Here is a 17,780-nt window from a genome sequence, read left to right as displayed (position 1 = left end):
CAGTCTTGCCAGTCGGGTTTTCGTAGTACATTGAAATTCTGCTACATTCGAAGATGAACAATACGGAATTTACATTTACTTCGTTGGATAATGTATGAGAATGCAGTGGTCGAAACTCAGGGCGGAGAAAAAAAGCTCGTCTTCCAATTTTTTTTTTATTTATTTACTGACGCAGAGGTTTTGGCTTCAGTATTTATCTTTGTGCTTACAAAGCATGCCTGTGTAGCGCTACATATATTCGACGGCAGAAGTTAGTTGTGGCGGCACCTACCAACATTTTTCAGAACTTCCGCTTGCTTTGCACTCGATTCTAAGCCGCAGGCGGTTTTTTGGATTACAAAAACCGGAAAAAAGTGCAGCTTAGATTCGAGTAAATATGGTAGTTTACAGCACTCCTCTTCCTTTGCAAAAAGAAGTGAGCACTGTGCTCATGTCCATTTCTTCTGTGGTTGATGTAGGATGTTGAATAATGCAACACGCTGCCACCGGTGTGTAGGGTTGTGCACATGGCATGAGTACGGACAGATGTCGTGCCTCCCTCCCCCTCTGCCCCCCTCCCCTATGAGAGTCCATATGATAGGACAGGCAACACTAGTGCAGTGTCTTTTTTCAAGTCCAACTTCAGGGAAGGAAGTTGCAGAGAAGGTGACAGAACATGTGGCAGCGGCAGAGGAACTGGAGTCCTGCTATGCTGAACAAGGCACTGGAGAGGGGAGGGGGGGACAGAGGACCACCCAGTGCACAGCTGCCCATGTAGGGTTGTGGCTAGTCAATGTCTCGCGATGCACTCCCCTCATCCGTGTGGATGACGAATGGGCTTTGGCCATGGGTACTCTCAAACTTCAGCTGATGGCCAAACATGTGAGCCCAAACAGCTGTGTCAGACTGAAAACATTAAAGTGCCAGTGCTGGCAGATTTCCTGGTGTCAGCTGAAGAGATGTAGTGGAGCCCAGGGCTAATGACTGTGCAACAATCCTGCTATCACCAACAGGTGTGAACCTATAGAACTGAGGAAACAGTCAACAGCTATTTCTGATGACACACTCAAAATGTATTTTTTATTGAGTGTTAAATGTTTGTACTAATTGTTCTGCTTCTCCATTCGACTAAAGGTGGAAAGGAGGATCACCACTGTTTTTACAAAAAATCTTCGAATTCCTGAGATACGCACCGAGTGCTATTGTCAGTAACTAATGTATACAGAAGGCCTTCCATTGTAAAAATTTTTGACAAAGTAGAAATTGCTGCCATGACAGAAGCAGACAGACAATGCACCACACGCAGAAATTTAGAATAAGCACCAATTACAACAAGCCAGTAGAAATTCAAAAAAGGTCCCACAAAATCTACATGAAGGCTACTGTGAAGCCAACCACGGTGACAATGAAGCACAGGGAGCCACATGATGGGTGGCACACTGGGGTGCAGGTTACAACCACTTGTGCTAATTTCCCATCAATATCTGGCCAAAAACCATGTTGGAATGCTAATGCTTTCATATGTGACACACACCTGTGGTCTACGCATAACATCACACTGCAGGGCAGACTGGACAACCACCTCAGAAGCTGTGTCGTCTGTAGCTAACAGTAGCACACCACCCCAAACAAGAAGATGATTTTGTACTGCAAAATAATTTCTCAAAGGATCAGAAGCATGGCCCAGAGATTTTTCAGCCATCCGTGTTGCACAAAAGAAGCAACTTTACTTAAAACAAGATCTGTGGCTACCACTGCTGCAATTTTAGTGCTAGTAATAGTGAAACCATCAACAACATTTTGAGTGTCCATGTCTAAATGAAAACAAAGTAATTCCTCTTTATAAGATTCTGGATCTGGACCAGCAGGCAACTGCGATAAGACGTCGGCATTTGCATGTTGCTCTGTAGGTCAAAAACGTATCTTATAATTGTGTCGTAACAGGAAAAGAGCCCACCGCTGATGAGTAATGTGTGGCTTTGTCCAGCAAGGATACTGGGGGATTAAAAGGAGATATCACTGGTCTGTGGTCTGCGGTAAGGTGAAACTTAGAGACTCATATAGAAAACCATGAAATTTTTTTAGGGCGTACATGATGACCAGAGCCTCTTTCTCTATCTGAGAATAACAATGTTGAGCTGAAATTATGGAGTCAGAGGCATATTCAGTAGAGAATTCAGCACTGTCCACATACTTATGAGCAAGAATGGTGCCAAGGCCAAAATGAAACATGTCCATCGCTAACACAAGACTTCAGCGCATTTGTCGCCACAAAAATTCCAACCAACTTCTCCTTCTCTCCGTGACAACGCAAGGCCTCACACAAGTCTGCGCACTCAAGAAGTGACCAAACAAGGGGCCGACTGCAGCTTTGGTTTCAGCAACTTGAATGCCTGGTCACAAGTCAGAAATCAGTGGAAAGGAACATCTTTATGTAATATGCATGGAGCTGTTGTGCCACAGTAGCAGCATATGGTACGAATTTGTGGTAGCGCACAATTTTGCCTAAAAATGCCTGTAATTCCTTGATGTACTTGGGGTGTGGCAATAGCTTCAATATGATGGCACAGTGGTTTAATGCCAGCATGCAACACTTCAAAATCCAAATAAATAAAGGATGGTTGAAAAAACGGTGTCTTGTCCAAATTACCCTTTAGCCCTGTAGACTGTAAAACAGCAAATAAAGCATAAAGGTTCTGCAAATGTTTCTTAGTAGAGGCACCAGACGCTACCATGTGATTTAAATAGTTGGTGCAGCCTGGAACTGATGCAATAAGTTGCTCTAAAAAGCACTGAAAAATAGCTTGTGCACTTGCCACCCCAAGAGTCAAATATTGGTATTGATAGAGCGAAAATGGAGTGTTGATAACTAGAAAGCAGTTAGACTCATCATCAAGTGGAAGCTGTAAATATGCCTCTCCAAAGTCAATCTCGGAAAAATAATGGCCCTTCAATAATTTTGCTAGCAGCTTGTCAGGGTGCAGCAAAGGAGAGGTTATCAATGATTTCCTGTGCATTATTTTTTTTTTATATATATATATATATATAATTTACCAGTAGGTTTTTTGATTGTCGCCAGTGATGTTGACTTATCACTGGAAGAAATAGAACAAATAACATCAAGCAACTGAACAATCTAATTCTGCTTTTACTTGGTACTATAAAGTTACTGGTACTGGGTGAGCCCAGAAAAATTTGGGGCACACGGTTTCATTGTAATATGAGCCTGAAATTCTGTTACATAACCTGGTCTTGGAGAAAATTTGGCATAGAGAGCATCTAACTGTTGATATCAAACTTGATCAGAAATCAAATGCACTTCATCATTGATGGAGAATCCAAACAGTTTAAAAGCATCCAAACAAAACAGATTTTCAGTGTAAGCATTATCCACTACTAGGAATGTTAACGAATGAACCACAGCCATCTGCTCAAAGGTGCAGAAAACTATCCAAGAATTGGAATCTGTTGCTTGTTATAAACCACCAGCTCCATAACACTGGAGTCAGAGGGGAAGAACCCAAATCCACATAAGTCTGAGAATTCACCAACGTTGCTACTGCTTCAGAGTGTAACTTGCTTTGAGGCACTGTCATTGCTGACACACTGTTCATATCCATGTTCATTTCATCCTCACTCAGGTTTGGAAAGGAATTACACACAGAAGCAATGTGTCCTTTCTTATGGCACCTATTACACACTGCCCTGTGCTTGGGACATGTGGCCTGTTCATGTTGAATGAAACAGCATGGTCACGAAGGCAGTGGAACATGAGGCTGTCACTGTTGCAATGTGGACTGTTGCTGTTGTGAATGCCGATTACCTATATGAAGCTGATACATCTGCTGGACTGCTGCAATAGCATTTACATATCTTTGCTAAGTGACTGAAGACTGGGAGGGGTGAGAGAAACCGATTTCTGGAACTTCGTAGTGGGCACCTATCTGACTGCTTGCAGCCCATTAAAACTTCAAATGAATGGACTATGTTCAGTACTTCCATAAGCATACAATTTTTACACTGTAGAGCTCCTCTCAAATTTCCCCATCAGGCACAAAACATATGATTGCATTATGAACCATTTGATTGACATGGGATTCCTTATGAACATTTATCACAAAATTATGATGACATCTAAGTCCATGTACTTCTGCTGCCTATGCCCTGTATAACTGTTGCCACCATTTTTGCCAGCAGTAAAACTCCATACAAGTAGCAATAACATGAGTACATTTACAGTGATAGGTAGAAAGTAACTCATACATCTGATCGAAAGAAATTCTTGAATGTTCTTGTAAGGAGGTGAGCTGGCTCAACAACTGATACCCATGAGGTGAAATCCGTGACAAAGAAAGAGCCTTGCACAAGTTTTGTTGGTGGGCCTAATTTGGTAAACTATTAAATAGGATGACAAAAAAACTGTTGTCATCACACTCTTTACACAGATTATGTATTACCGATACTTAATCTTTGGTCCTCCTCTGACTACATGCTCAATCTGCTACAGCTTAATGAACAAACCATACATGAAGCTACCAAACATATCACACTTAACAGTTATTACCACTATATCATAATAAACACTGATGTGATAGAGAAATATCACACACAGTCTATATATGTTGTTCACACTATGACTTAACAGGATGCTTTGCAGAGCAAAAATACAAAGTAAGCTGCCCTCACAGCCAACGTAGCAAACAGGATAATTTGCCCCCATCAAACAGTACCCAGTGAAGAGAGATCCAAAAACTATCCATATAACTATTAACAGATTTGTTCACCACTTGAATCAGGACAACAGGTTTTATGGTTAGGCAGCAAGGAACAGCAAATAACTGAGGTGAATTAAAAGTGACACGTCACTTTTGTCATGACCTACTAATATCAGTCAGAAAACTGTTGCTAAACGTGTAATTCTTCGCAAAAAAAAAGTAATTTTAATATACCCATGGTTTTGGCCATTCAGCATTTGAATTCAGTGGTCTGCATAATTTTTATGGCTACTGTATTTATTTTTGTCTTAGTGATGACAAAACTGTAGAGAGACATGTAGTCATAGTCAGTGCTCCTGAAATATTCAGCACAGGGCACACCAGGTCACTTTTTTTTAAACTCAGTTCCTGGTAGCAGCATAAACACAAGGTACTCAGTGCAGATAACCAGATTAGGTAATAATGACCCAGTGCTCAAGACGGAATATAACAGCAGTGTCTTTAGCAGTCAAAGGGTTAACAATGAAAATAGCTGCATTTTGAAGTAGTACTAGAAGAAGTATATAGAGACAATTGAGATATGAAGAAAAGAAAGGCTCATGGAAAAGTAGTGTTTTAACAGAAATGGTTAAGGCAGGAATTCAGTAGCACAAAAGCAGCTTTCAAAATTATTTACAAAAAGTCTGTGGACCAAAACTGGAACAAGGATTAATTGTTCTACTTCGCAGTAATGGAGATGAACGGTGCATTAAAGACCCTACACCCGTTGAGTGCTCATAGAGATTATCGCCAACTGTATAGAAAGGAAATAAAAACATTGAGAATTTTAACCAAGCTTATAAACCATTTTAGCTGAGATTACATAAAGGAGGAGTAAGTATGAATTATAAGTATGAACTAACACTTTGACTGAAACTCACCCGTATTCATAAAAGCTTTGGCCCAATTTCAACATAATCTATATTAACAGCATTGTGTAATCAAATAAATTATCTGTATTTCTTACACTTCATTGCTGAGACACGGAAGACTCAATTCCCAGTGAGTTTAGCACACAGCAGTATACTTTTCGTAGCATGTTTAGGTTTAAGGGTTGGCCATGCATTCATCTTTGCAACTAACAAGTTGTTCACAACAACCATTCAACTAATGTTGCTGGGAATTACACTCAGTGGCAATAGTTAAAATGGAAACAAATGAAGTGAGCCCAGCTGATGCCAAGGGTCATTTAAAGCCACTACGTATGGGCCATACCACTGAGCCAGTCATGGCACAGTCCCCATCAACAGAGCTAATTAAGACAAGCATCAGTTGGGTAATGTTCTTTCAAGATCACTGTTCTAAGAATTATCAGATAGAGGTGGAATATGATTCACCTCATACAACTGTCTCCAACAAAAACCACCAATGACAAAAGTCAAGACACCAATCACCACATCATGACAACAAATACCTGCTCCTGGCACAAATGTGCCAAAGAAGGCAAAACCAAGTAAAATGTATGTTAGTAATGTTATACGGGATGTAAATACAGTATATGCTGCAAATGTCACCTACATTGTGGGAGCCGTAGACAGTGACTTGTGTCATAATTCAGTAAACATCCACTTCAACAGGCAATCTACATCCCAGAAGTCAGACAGTAAGGATTTTGACACTTCAGTTCCCACAGCTGTCACTACTGCAGAAAGTAACGTGTTGCCTATCAACAGGAAACAAGCTACAAAAGGCAAAACATATCAGTTAATAGACATGGATCCCTAAGATGTATTTGTAGATAGAATTAAATCCGACAGTCCTGGGAAGAATGTTGTTTAAAGAAAGTGATAAATTAAGACATAAAATTATTAATTTTTCAGCTATTGTCAGAAACGGGTATTAAACCAACACTAAAACTGGGCAGGCAGCAAGCAGATTAAGGTTGCTTGATTTCTTTTATCAGAAAAGTAAGAAGGCTTACATCACTAATTTTCTACAAATAAGTGGGCAATTATACACAATGTTGATATTGCATTATCTATTGAAGACATCCTTGCTGAAATAAAATCTGGACTTTTAGTAATGAGTGTAGAAAGGCTCATGAAGATAGTAACTGAAAATGGAGAAGTGCAAGTCCTTCCCATACCTAAATTTGTTGTAACATTTAAATCTCAACAATTTCCACACTACGTATATTTGTGCCATTTGTGCTTCCCATTTGCAACATAAATCCACACAGATCTGCAATGATGTAACTGTCTTAGGTGTTTCCATTTAGGAACACAATGTCACACAGGACCCCATGAGACTTTGAAGTGCTCACATAGCTGAGAGCATAAGTGTTTTAATTGCAACGGAAACCACACTACCACAGATTGCTGTTGCCAATCTATCAACAGCATATGGAAGCCGAGTGCAGTGAAGCAGATAGTTCTTGTGCATCTGATGCCCCGTCACTGCAACCCTCATTTTTGCTGGTTATTGCTGATGTTTCTATTACATGAGTGCTCCCTTCTAGTGACTGGCCTAAAGTATATGGGAAATCATATACCCGAACATGATAGAAAAAGAGCTACAACGGGGGCTAAGCATGCAGTTAGATCAGTTCCAGCTCCTAGTCTTACAAAAATGAAACATTCACTCATTGCCTAGTTATTCCGATACGTTATGTCAATTTAAGAGTTCAGAACAAAACAGTCTGTATCCTACCATTCCTTTGATCACATCTCAGACAGACTGAGAAGCTAATATCAACAGTTTTTGTACTTTAACACTACAGATCTTTCTTTCCCCTCCTTAATGAAATGGATATGGTAACAAGATAGGCACTTATGCAGAATGTTGCTAAAGACTTCTAAATATCCGATAATGGCCTTTAAAGTCCTTCAGTGGAACACATAATTGGCTAGCTTGAACAAAGATAGTCATTATAGTGAACATAGCAGCAACTATTTACAGATAGCCTGTATTTACAAACTTTGATTTACGCCACCCAACTGATTACAGTTCGTAAGTTATGCAAAGTTTTGACATGATAGAGATGATGAAAAAGGAAGCATAGCCATTTTAGTTAGAGATACAATTCAGTTTAAAAAAATTACATCAATATTAAGACAACAGACTGCCAAGCAGTGGCTGCTGTAATTCACTCTCCTGAAGGCACATTTACCGTTGTCACCATTTACAAATATCCTACGTGTGAAATATGAAACCTTGCTGTGAATCAGCTCAAATGCCATTTTTTTTCTTTGCACAGACTTCAACACTCACCACTCAGTATGCGGTTGTGAAATAGAAATCTCAGTTCCTAAAAGATGGCCCTCCTGTCATGATACATAAGCCACTGACATTATGCTCTGCTGACTTTCACTGTCTACAGAGTGGACGGCCAAACATGAAGTTCTTGGTTCCGATTATCCTCCTCTGGAAATTACAGTAGATTACCCTACATATCCAGTCAATAGTATATATCCAAACAGTGGTTAGCATATCATGGAAGCTGACTGCTACAGTCCAGGAGAGTTCCAATCTTGTTAGGTCTGAAAGATATCTATCAATAATTCATTTCAGTTACTGTAGAAGCTGCAAGAACTTCTGCTCTAGGAGAAAGGAAACCATCATTTTGAAGCAACCACCTAGTCTGGTGGACACCAGAGTGTTCTGGAGCTATAGCACATTGAAAACTTGTGTACAGTAACTTCCAGAAACAACATTCATTGCATACTGGAAAATAGCTTCAAGAATTTGAAGACAATTGAAAGACTGTAAAAAGAACAGCTTTGTGAGTCCTTAACTAATGATATTAATATTGTTGACATATGGATGAAATTAACATTTCTTAAAAACAAGAACTCAAGTAATTATCAGCTACTGAATGATGTATGGCTTGAAAATTTATTTATTTATTTATTTTTTTGAGTATTCAGTCTTCTGACTAGTTTGATGCGGCCCATCATGAATTCCTCTCCTGTGACGACCTCTTCATCTCAAAGTAGCACTTGCAACCTATGTCCTCAATTATTCCTTGATATCTTTAACAGATGTTCTACCATCCTATCCCTTCTTCTTGTCAGTGTTTTCGACATATACCTTTCCTCTCCAATTCTGCACAGAACCTCTTCATTCCATACCTCATCAGTCCACCTAATTGTCAACTTTCATCTGTAGCACCATATCTCAAATGCTTCGATTCCCTTCTGTTATGGTTCTCTCACTGTCCATGTTTCAGTACCATACAATGCTGTGCTCTCGGTGTGCATTCTCAGAAATTTCTCCCTCAAATTAAGGCCTATGTTTGATACCAGTAGACTTTTCTTGGCCAGGAATGCCCTTTTTGACGTTGCTAGTATGCTCTTGATGTCGTCCTTGCTCCATCCGTCATTAGTTATTTTGCTGCCTAGGTAGAAGAATTCCTTAGCTTCACCTACTTTGTGACCATCAATCCTGATGTAAAGTTCCTCATTGTTTTCATTTCTGCTACTTCTCATTACTTTCACCTTCCTTCAATTTATTCTCAGTGCATATTCTGTACTCATTACACTGTTATTCCATTTAACAGATCATGTAATTCTTCTTTACTTTCACTCAGGATAGCAATGTCATCAGTGAACCATATCACTGATATCCATTCACCTTGAATTTTAATTCCACTGCTCATCCTTTCTCTTATTTCAATCATTGCTTCTTCGATGTACAGATTGAACAGTAGAGGTGAAAGATTACATCCCTGTCTTACCACCATTTTAATCTAAACATTTTGTTCTTGGTCTTCCTCTCTTATTGTTCCCTCTTGGTTCTTGGTACATATTATACATTACCCATCTCCCCCTATAGCTTACCCCTATTTTTCTCAGAATTTCAAACATCTTGCACCATTTGAAATTATCAAATGCTTTTTCCAGGTCAAAAGATCCTATGAACATGTCTTGATTTTTCTTTAGTCTTGCTTCCATTATCAACCGCACTGTCAGAATCGCCTCTCCGGTGCCATTATCTTTCCTTAAGTTAAACTGATGTCATCTAACACATCCTCAATTTTCTTTTCCATTCCTCTGTATAGTATTATTTCCAGCAACTTGGATACGTATATGAGCTGTTAAGCTGATAGTGTGATAATTCTTGCACTTGTCAGCTCTTGCAATCTTTTCCGAAGTCAGATGATATATCACCAGACTCTTACATCCTCCACACCAACTCAGGGAGTAGCTCAGTTGCCACTTCTTCCAGCGATTTTAGAAATTCTGATGGAATGTTATCTATCCTTCCGCCTTATTTGATCTTAACTGTACCAAAGCTCTTTCAAATTCTGTTTCTAATACTGGGTCACCTATCTCTTGTAAATCTACACCTGTGTCATCACATCAGACAAATTTCCCCTCTCATAGAAGCCTTCAGTGTACTCTTTTCACCTATACGGTCTCTCCTCTGCATTTAACAGTGGAACTTCCATTGCAATCTTAATGTTAACCACCCTTGCTTTTAATTTACCGAAGGTTGTTTTGACTTTTCTGTATGTTGGGTCAGTCCTTCTGACAATCATTTATTTTTCGATTTCTTCACATTTTTCATGTAGCCATTTTGTCCTAGCTTCCCTTAACTTCCAGTATATTTTATTCCTCAGTGTCTTGTATTTCTGTATTCCTGAATTTCCCTGTACATTTTTGTATTTCCTTCTGTCACTGATCAACCGAAGTATTTCTACTATTACCCATGGTTTCTTCGCAGTTACCTTCTTTGTACCTATGTTTCTGTTTCCAACTTCTGTGATTGCCCTTTTCAGATATATCCACTCCTGTTCCACTGTACTGCCCACTGAGCTATTCTATATTGCAGTGTATATAGCCTTAGCGAACTTCAAGTGCACCTCTGCATTCCTTAGTACTCCCATATCCCACTTCTAGGCCTACTGATTCCTCCCGACTCATCTCTTAAACTTCATCCTACTCTTCACTACTACTACATTGTGATCTGAGTCTATATCTGCTCCTGAGTATGCTATACAATCCAGTATCTGATTTCAGAATCTCTGTCTGACCATGATGTAATCTAACTGAAATCTTCCCAAATCTCCCGACCTTTTCCAAGTGTACCTCTTAATCTAGTGACTCTTGAACAGAGTATTTGCTATTACTAGTTAAAATTTATTACAGAACTTAATTAGTCTTTCTCCTCACTCATTCCTACTACCAATCTCATATTCTCCCATGACCTGTTCTTCTACTCCTTCCCCTACAACAGCACTCCAGACCCCCATGACTATTAGACTTTCATCTCCCTTTACATACTGAATTACACGTTCAGTATCCTCATATACTTTCTTTTCACCTTCAGCTTGCAATGTCAAGATGTATACCTGAATAATCATTGTCAGTGTTGGTTTGCTGTCGATTCTGATGAGAACAATCCTATCATTGAACTGTTCACAGTAACACACTGCCCTACCTTCTTATTCATAATGTATCCTACTCCTGTTATACATTTTCTGCTGCTGTTGATATTACCCTATACTCACCTGACCAGAAATCCAGACTTCTTTCCATTTCATTCACTGACCCCCCCCCCCCCCCCCCACTATATCTAGATTGAGCATGTACATTTCCCTTTCCAGATTTTCTAGCTTCCTACCACACTCAAGCTTCTGACATTCCACACCCCAACTCATAGAATGTTGTCCTTTCATTAGTTATTCAGTCTCTTTCTGATGGTCATGTCATCCTTGGCGTTCCCCTCCTAGAGATCCGAATGTGAGACTATTCCGGAATATTTTACCAATGGATAGATCATGATGATAATTTTTCAATTACAGGCAACATACACATAATGTGTCTTTAATGCAGTGGTTTCCATTGCCTTTTGCATCCTCGTGCTATTGAACATTGCAGATTATTCTGCCTTTTCCATCTTTAGATCAGTTACCCACCCCCACGCATAAAAGTTCACCCTGAACTTCTATCAGCTGCTCCACCCTCCCTGATAAGACCATTGGCAGAATGAGGATGACTTCTCATGCCAGAAGTCTTCGTCCACTAATGCTGATTTTTATTCAAAATTCGTTCTTGGTGTTGTTGGGGCATATGATAATGTTCAAATATCTGTGCTACTAAGGAATCCAGCCACAGCTGATTTACAGAATTGGCACTATCCTTGCCAAAAAATGCATATAGGTTTGCTTCCAGAATAAATTACCTGGATCATGTCTCCTTCCAACAATTCCATGAAGAGGAATCCTCAGTCGCAAACTCTTTGCACTGTATATTAACGAGGCAGAGACAATTGTCCAGTCTCTTGTGAAAAGCCTCCAGCATGCAAACAATATTTGTACGTTTGTGTCAATCAGTGGTATGGATCAGGCTGTGCGTGTACAGTCAAAGGTGATGGACTTACTGGTAAAACATTACACAGCTGTGGGTTACAGATTTCTCCAGAAAAATAAGTAATTGTTCCTTTCACAAAACAATCTGTACCAGACAATTTGAAGTGTAAGAATCTCTGCTCATAAAATACAATTAAAATCACATATTGGATTTATTGGCACTCTCTTTGATACCAGAATGAGCTGGGAACCTTGTAATCAAACCATCAACAGTATGTGCAAAAAAGCATTGAACCTTACCAGAAAGATGATGAGAGTATCCTGGGGGGCTCATCTCAACATTCTGCTTACTCTGTATGGCATATTGATACATTCCCATATAGATTATAGATACATGCTTGACCACAATGCTGCTAATATGTATCTAATGCTGCTGGACAAATTACAGAGCAAAAGCCTATGCGTCTGCCTCGGAGCTATGCCCTACTCCTGCAATCAATAGAAAGGCCTTTACATATTCACAGAACAGTGCTCTGGGATTGTCATATTTTGCAAAGAATGGTAGACACTAACCATCCACACAGCAAAAAGTGTGAGACTCTCTCTCAACTTGCAAATAACAGAAATATGAGGAAAACATGGCTTCTCTATGAATGGAACAAATACTGGAAATACCTGCAGACTAAAATTCATCAAAGTGAAGTCCTTCCAAAGTTCCTATGTGATATCATTGCTATTCTCAGTACATTCCTGTAATATATGTTGATGGTTCAAGCAACAGAGAAGGATATGGGCAGGTTTCACCTTTGTTGTACCCGACAGAGAAGTGGACTATAATTTACACTGACAGGAGAAAAAAAAAAAAAAAAAAAAAAATTGCAACACCAAGAAGGAGTTGTGCGACATAAATTAAAGTTGGTAGGCATGCTTTTACATCTGAAAGATGATGTCTATTCAAATTTCACGCCAGCACATGGTGCTAGTAGTGCCACATGAGGAGGCAAACCTGATTTTCAGGTTTGCTTTGAATACATGCTATAATGGTTGTGAGCAATTTAAGAATGGAAGTGTTGACTTGATATTAATCAAGAATGCCTTTAAGGGCAACAAAGATGTCATTGTCAGCATCTCACTAAGTTTGAACAAGGTCATGTAATAGGGCTATGAGAAGCTGGAGTTTCTTTCTGTGATATTTCAGAGAGACTTGGCAGGAATTTAGTCACTGTACATGATTTCCGGCAACAGTGGTCACGGGAATGTAGGATCGCAAGAAGACCGCACTCTGGATGGCCATGTGGCACTACCAAGAGAGAACACAACTGTGTTTGGCATGTGGCTCTGGTGCATCATAGTGCACCTGTAGCAGCAATTTGAGCAGCAGTTGGCACCACAGTCACACAACGAACTGTTACAATTCAGTTATTTCGAGGACAGCTCCGAGCCAAACGCCCTTAACATGCATTCCACTAACCCCAAACCACCACCATTTGCGATTTCAGTGGTGTCAAGTGAGAGCTCATTGGAGGTCTGTTGTATTTTCTGATGAAAGCTGGTTCTCCGTCAGTGCCAGCAATGGATGTGTTTTGGACAGGAGGAGGTCAGTTGGACTGCAACCAACCAGTCTGGATGCCAGACACACTGGACCTGGAGTTATAGTCTGGGGTGTGATTTGTATGACTTCCAGAGCACTCTTGTGGTTATCACATCCACCCAGACTGCAGATTTGTATGTCAGTCTGGTGATTTGACCTGTTGTGCTGCCATTCATGAACACCTTTCTAGGTGGTGTTTCCAACAGGGTAACACTCACCCACATACCGCTGTTGTAACACAACATGCTGTACAATGTGTCCACACTCTGCCTTGGCCTGCTTGGTCACCAGATGTGTCTCCAATCAAGCACATATTCTATGTCATTGTACATCTACAGCGTCATCCACAACCAAGGTGATCCGTCCCTTTATTGACTGGCCAAGTGCAACAGGCATGGAATTCTAGCCAACAAACTGACCAGGACTGCTACAACACAATGCATACACACTGCACACTTGCATTCAATATTCTGGCAGTTGCACCAGTTGTTAATGTTCCAGCATTTTACATTTGCAATAGCTTATCTAGGACCGAAAACTTTAGCTAGCCACATCAATTGTTACTTTGCAGCATTCTGTAATCTATGACCTAGCATTTGCAACTAGCTTTCTTTTGGTATGAACTCACAAATTGTATTTATTAAGTATATGTAAACCTGTTCTTGTGTGGTGTATGTGATCTACACCAGCGTCCTAGCTTGATGTGTAATATTTTCCCATGTTTAAGTAGTCATTCAGTATTTTAGGATATCTTGGATAACTGTCCTGCATGCTATAAGCCAAAATATAATAATAATTAAAATACATAATTTTTTACATAAGCACACCACATAATGTTTCAAGGGAAACAGAACTGAGGTGCCAATCTCTGACTTGTCTTGAAGATGGGTTGGCAGTTTACAGCTGACATATTGGTTCAACGACAAGGTGGAGACTTTGTTTCATCTAAAGATTTCCTGAAATTTTTCAGATTGAAATTCCAATTTTTTTTCCACAGCAAGTTTTACTTTCCATGTTTTCATGGCCACAAATGATGATTTTTTTTTTTTTTTGGTCTCGTCACTTACTGGTGATATACACTGTAAAACAATTACCGTACATAAATTTCAAAATTCTTCATTTTGAACATCATTTATGCAGAGAAAACTCATGCTAGATCTGCATTATTTTGTCACAAAAATGCTAGTCTATCATTCAGGGTTATTAAACTTAGTTTACCGTTTCTGCAGAAAAATACACAAATGTCATGGTACTTATTACTCTATAATGACAAAACCAGCATCGCACGCGGAGTGCAAGCTGAGCTTAATATCTGCAGCATAGTGCCCACAGTCGATCGCGGTCCTCTGGTTTGGAGCCGTGTGGAGCGTCTAAACCAGAGGCTCAGACGACTCTGCAGTTGCAAATTCATCGACCTCCGTTATTGGGTGGAGAACTGTAGGGCCCCCCTAGACAGGTCAGGCGTGCACTACACACCGGAAGCAGCTACTAGGGTAGCAGAGTACGTGTGGCGTGCACACGGGGGTTTTTTAGGTTAGAGGGACCCCCCCTTGGGCGAAACGATAAAATACCTGACGGCTTACCAGAGAGGACATTATCATCGTTGATAAAGAACATCCGTCCTCAGAGACCAAAAACAGGAAAAGTTAACGTAATATTGGTAAACTGCAGGAGTATCCAGGGCAAGGTTCCTGAATTAGTATCTCTTATTGAAGGAAATAGTGCGCATATAGTATTAGGAACGGAAAGTTGGTTAAAACCGGAAGTGAACAGTAACGAAATCCTAGACACAGAATGGAATATATACCGCAAGGATAGGATAAACGCCAATGGTGGAGGAGTATTTATAGCAGTAAAGAATTCAATAATATCCAGTGAAGTTATTAGCGAATGCGAATGTGAAATAATCTGGGTTAAGTTAAGTATCAAAGGTGGGTCAGATATGATAGTCGGATGCTTCTATAGACCACCTGCATCAGCAACCGTAGTAGTTGAGCGCCTCAGAGAGAACCTGCAGAACGTCGTGAAGAAGTTTCGTGATCATACTATTGTAATAGGGGGAGACTTCAATCTACCAGGTATAGAATGGGATAGTCACACAATCAGAACTGGAGCCAGGGACAGAGACTCTTGTGACATTATCCTGACTGCCTTGTCCGAGAATTATTTCGAGCAGATAGTTAGAGAACCAACTCGTGAAGCTAACATTTTAGACCTCATAGCAACAAATAGACCGGAACTTTTCGACTCCGTGAATGTAGAAGAGGGTATCAGTGATCATAAGTCAGTGGTTGCATCAATGACTACAAGTGTAATAAGAAATGCCAAGAAAGGAAGGAAAATATATTTGCTTAACAAGAGTGATAGGGCACAAATCGCAGAATATCTGAGTGACCACCATCAAACGTTCATTTCTGAGGAAGAGGATGTGGAACAAAAATGGAAAAAATTCAGAAACATCGTCCAGTACGCCTTAGATAAGTTCGTACCGACTAAGGTCCAAAGCGAGGGGAAAGATCCACCGTGGTATAACAATCATGTACGAAAGGTACTACGGAAACAAAGAAAGCTTCACCATAGGTTTAAGAGTAGTCGAATCATAGCTGATAAGGAAAAGCTGAACGAAGCGAAAAAGAGCGTAAAGAGAGCAATGAGAGAAGCATTCAACGAATTCGAACATAAAACATTGGCAAACAATCTAAACAAGAACCCTAAAAAGTTTTGGTCATATGTAAAATCGGTAAGCGGATCTAAATCCCCTATTCAGTCACTCGTTGACCACGATGGCACCGAAACAGAGGACGACCGAAGAAAGGCACAAATACTGAATTCAGTGTTCCGAAACTGTTTCACTGCGGAAAATCGTAACACGGTCCCTGACTTCAGCCGTCGCACGGACGCCAAAATGGAAAATATTGAAATAAACGATATCGGAATTGAAAAACAACTGCTATCACTTAGTAGCGGAAAAGCATCCGGACCAGACGAGATACCCTTAAGATTCTACAGTGATTATGCTAAAGAACTGGCCCCCTTTCTATCAGCAATTTATCGTAGATCGCTGGAAGAACGTAAAGTACCTAGCGACTGGAAGAAAGCGCAGGTCGTTCCCATTTTCAAGAAGGGTCATAAATCAGATGCGAATAATTATAGGCCTATTTCGCTTACGTCAATCTATTGTAGAATAATGGAACATGTTTTGTGTTCTCGTATTATGACGTTCTTAGATAATACAAATCTCCTTCATCATAACCAACATGGATTCCGCAAACAGAGATCATGTGAAACTCAGCTCGCCCTATTTGCCCAAGAAATTCACAGTGCTGTAGACACTGGCGAGCAGATTGATGCCGTATTCCTGGACTTCAGGAAGGCATTTGATACGGTTCCGCACTTACGTTTAGTGAAAAAAATACGAGCTTACGGAATATCGGACCAGGTTTGTGATTGGATTCAGGATTTCCTAGAAGAAAGAACACAACATGTCATTCTTAACGGTTCAAAATCTGCAGATGTAGAGGTAATTTCGGGAGTACCGCAGGGAAGCGTGATAGGACCTTTATTGTTTACAATATACATAAATGACTTAGTTGACAACATCGGTAGCTCCGTGAGACTATTTGCAGATGACACGGTTGTCTACAAGAAAGTAGCAACATCAGAAGACTCGTACGTACTCCAGGAGGACCTACAGAGGATTAATGCATGGTGCGACAGCTGGCAGCTTTCCCTAAACGTAGATAAATGTAATATAATGCGCATACATAGGGGCAGAAATCCATTCCAGTACGATTATGCCATAGGTGGTAAATCATTGGAAGCAGTAACGACCGTAAAATACTTAGGAGTTACTATCCGGAGCGATCTGAAGTGGAATGATCACATAAAACAAATAGTGGGAAAAGCAGGCGCCAGGTTGAGATTCATAGGAAGAATTCTAAGAAAATGTGACTCATCGACGAAAGAAGTAGCTTACAAAACGCTTGTTCGTCCGATTCTTGAGTATTGCTCATCAGTATGGGACCCCTACCAGGTTGGATTAATAGAAGAGATAGACATGATCCAGCGAAAAGCAGCGCGATTCGTCATGGGGACATTTAGTCAGCGCGAGAGCGTTACGGAGATGCTGAACAAGCTCCAGTGGCGGACACTTCAAGAAAGGCGTTACGCAATACGGAGAGGTTTATTATCGAAATTACGAGAG

The sequence above is a fragment of the Schistocerca serialis genome, chromosome 1 (assembly GCF_023864345.2).
Source record: "Schistocerca serialis cubense isolate TAMUIC-IGC-003099 chromosome 1, iqSchSeri2.2, whole genome shotgun sequence".
NCBI lineage: Eukaryota > Metazoa > Arthropoda > Insecta > Orthoptera > Acrididae > Schistocerca > Schistocerca serialis.
This window is presented reverse-complemented; position numbering follows the sequence as displayed.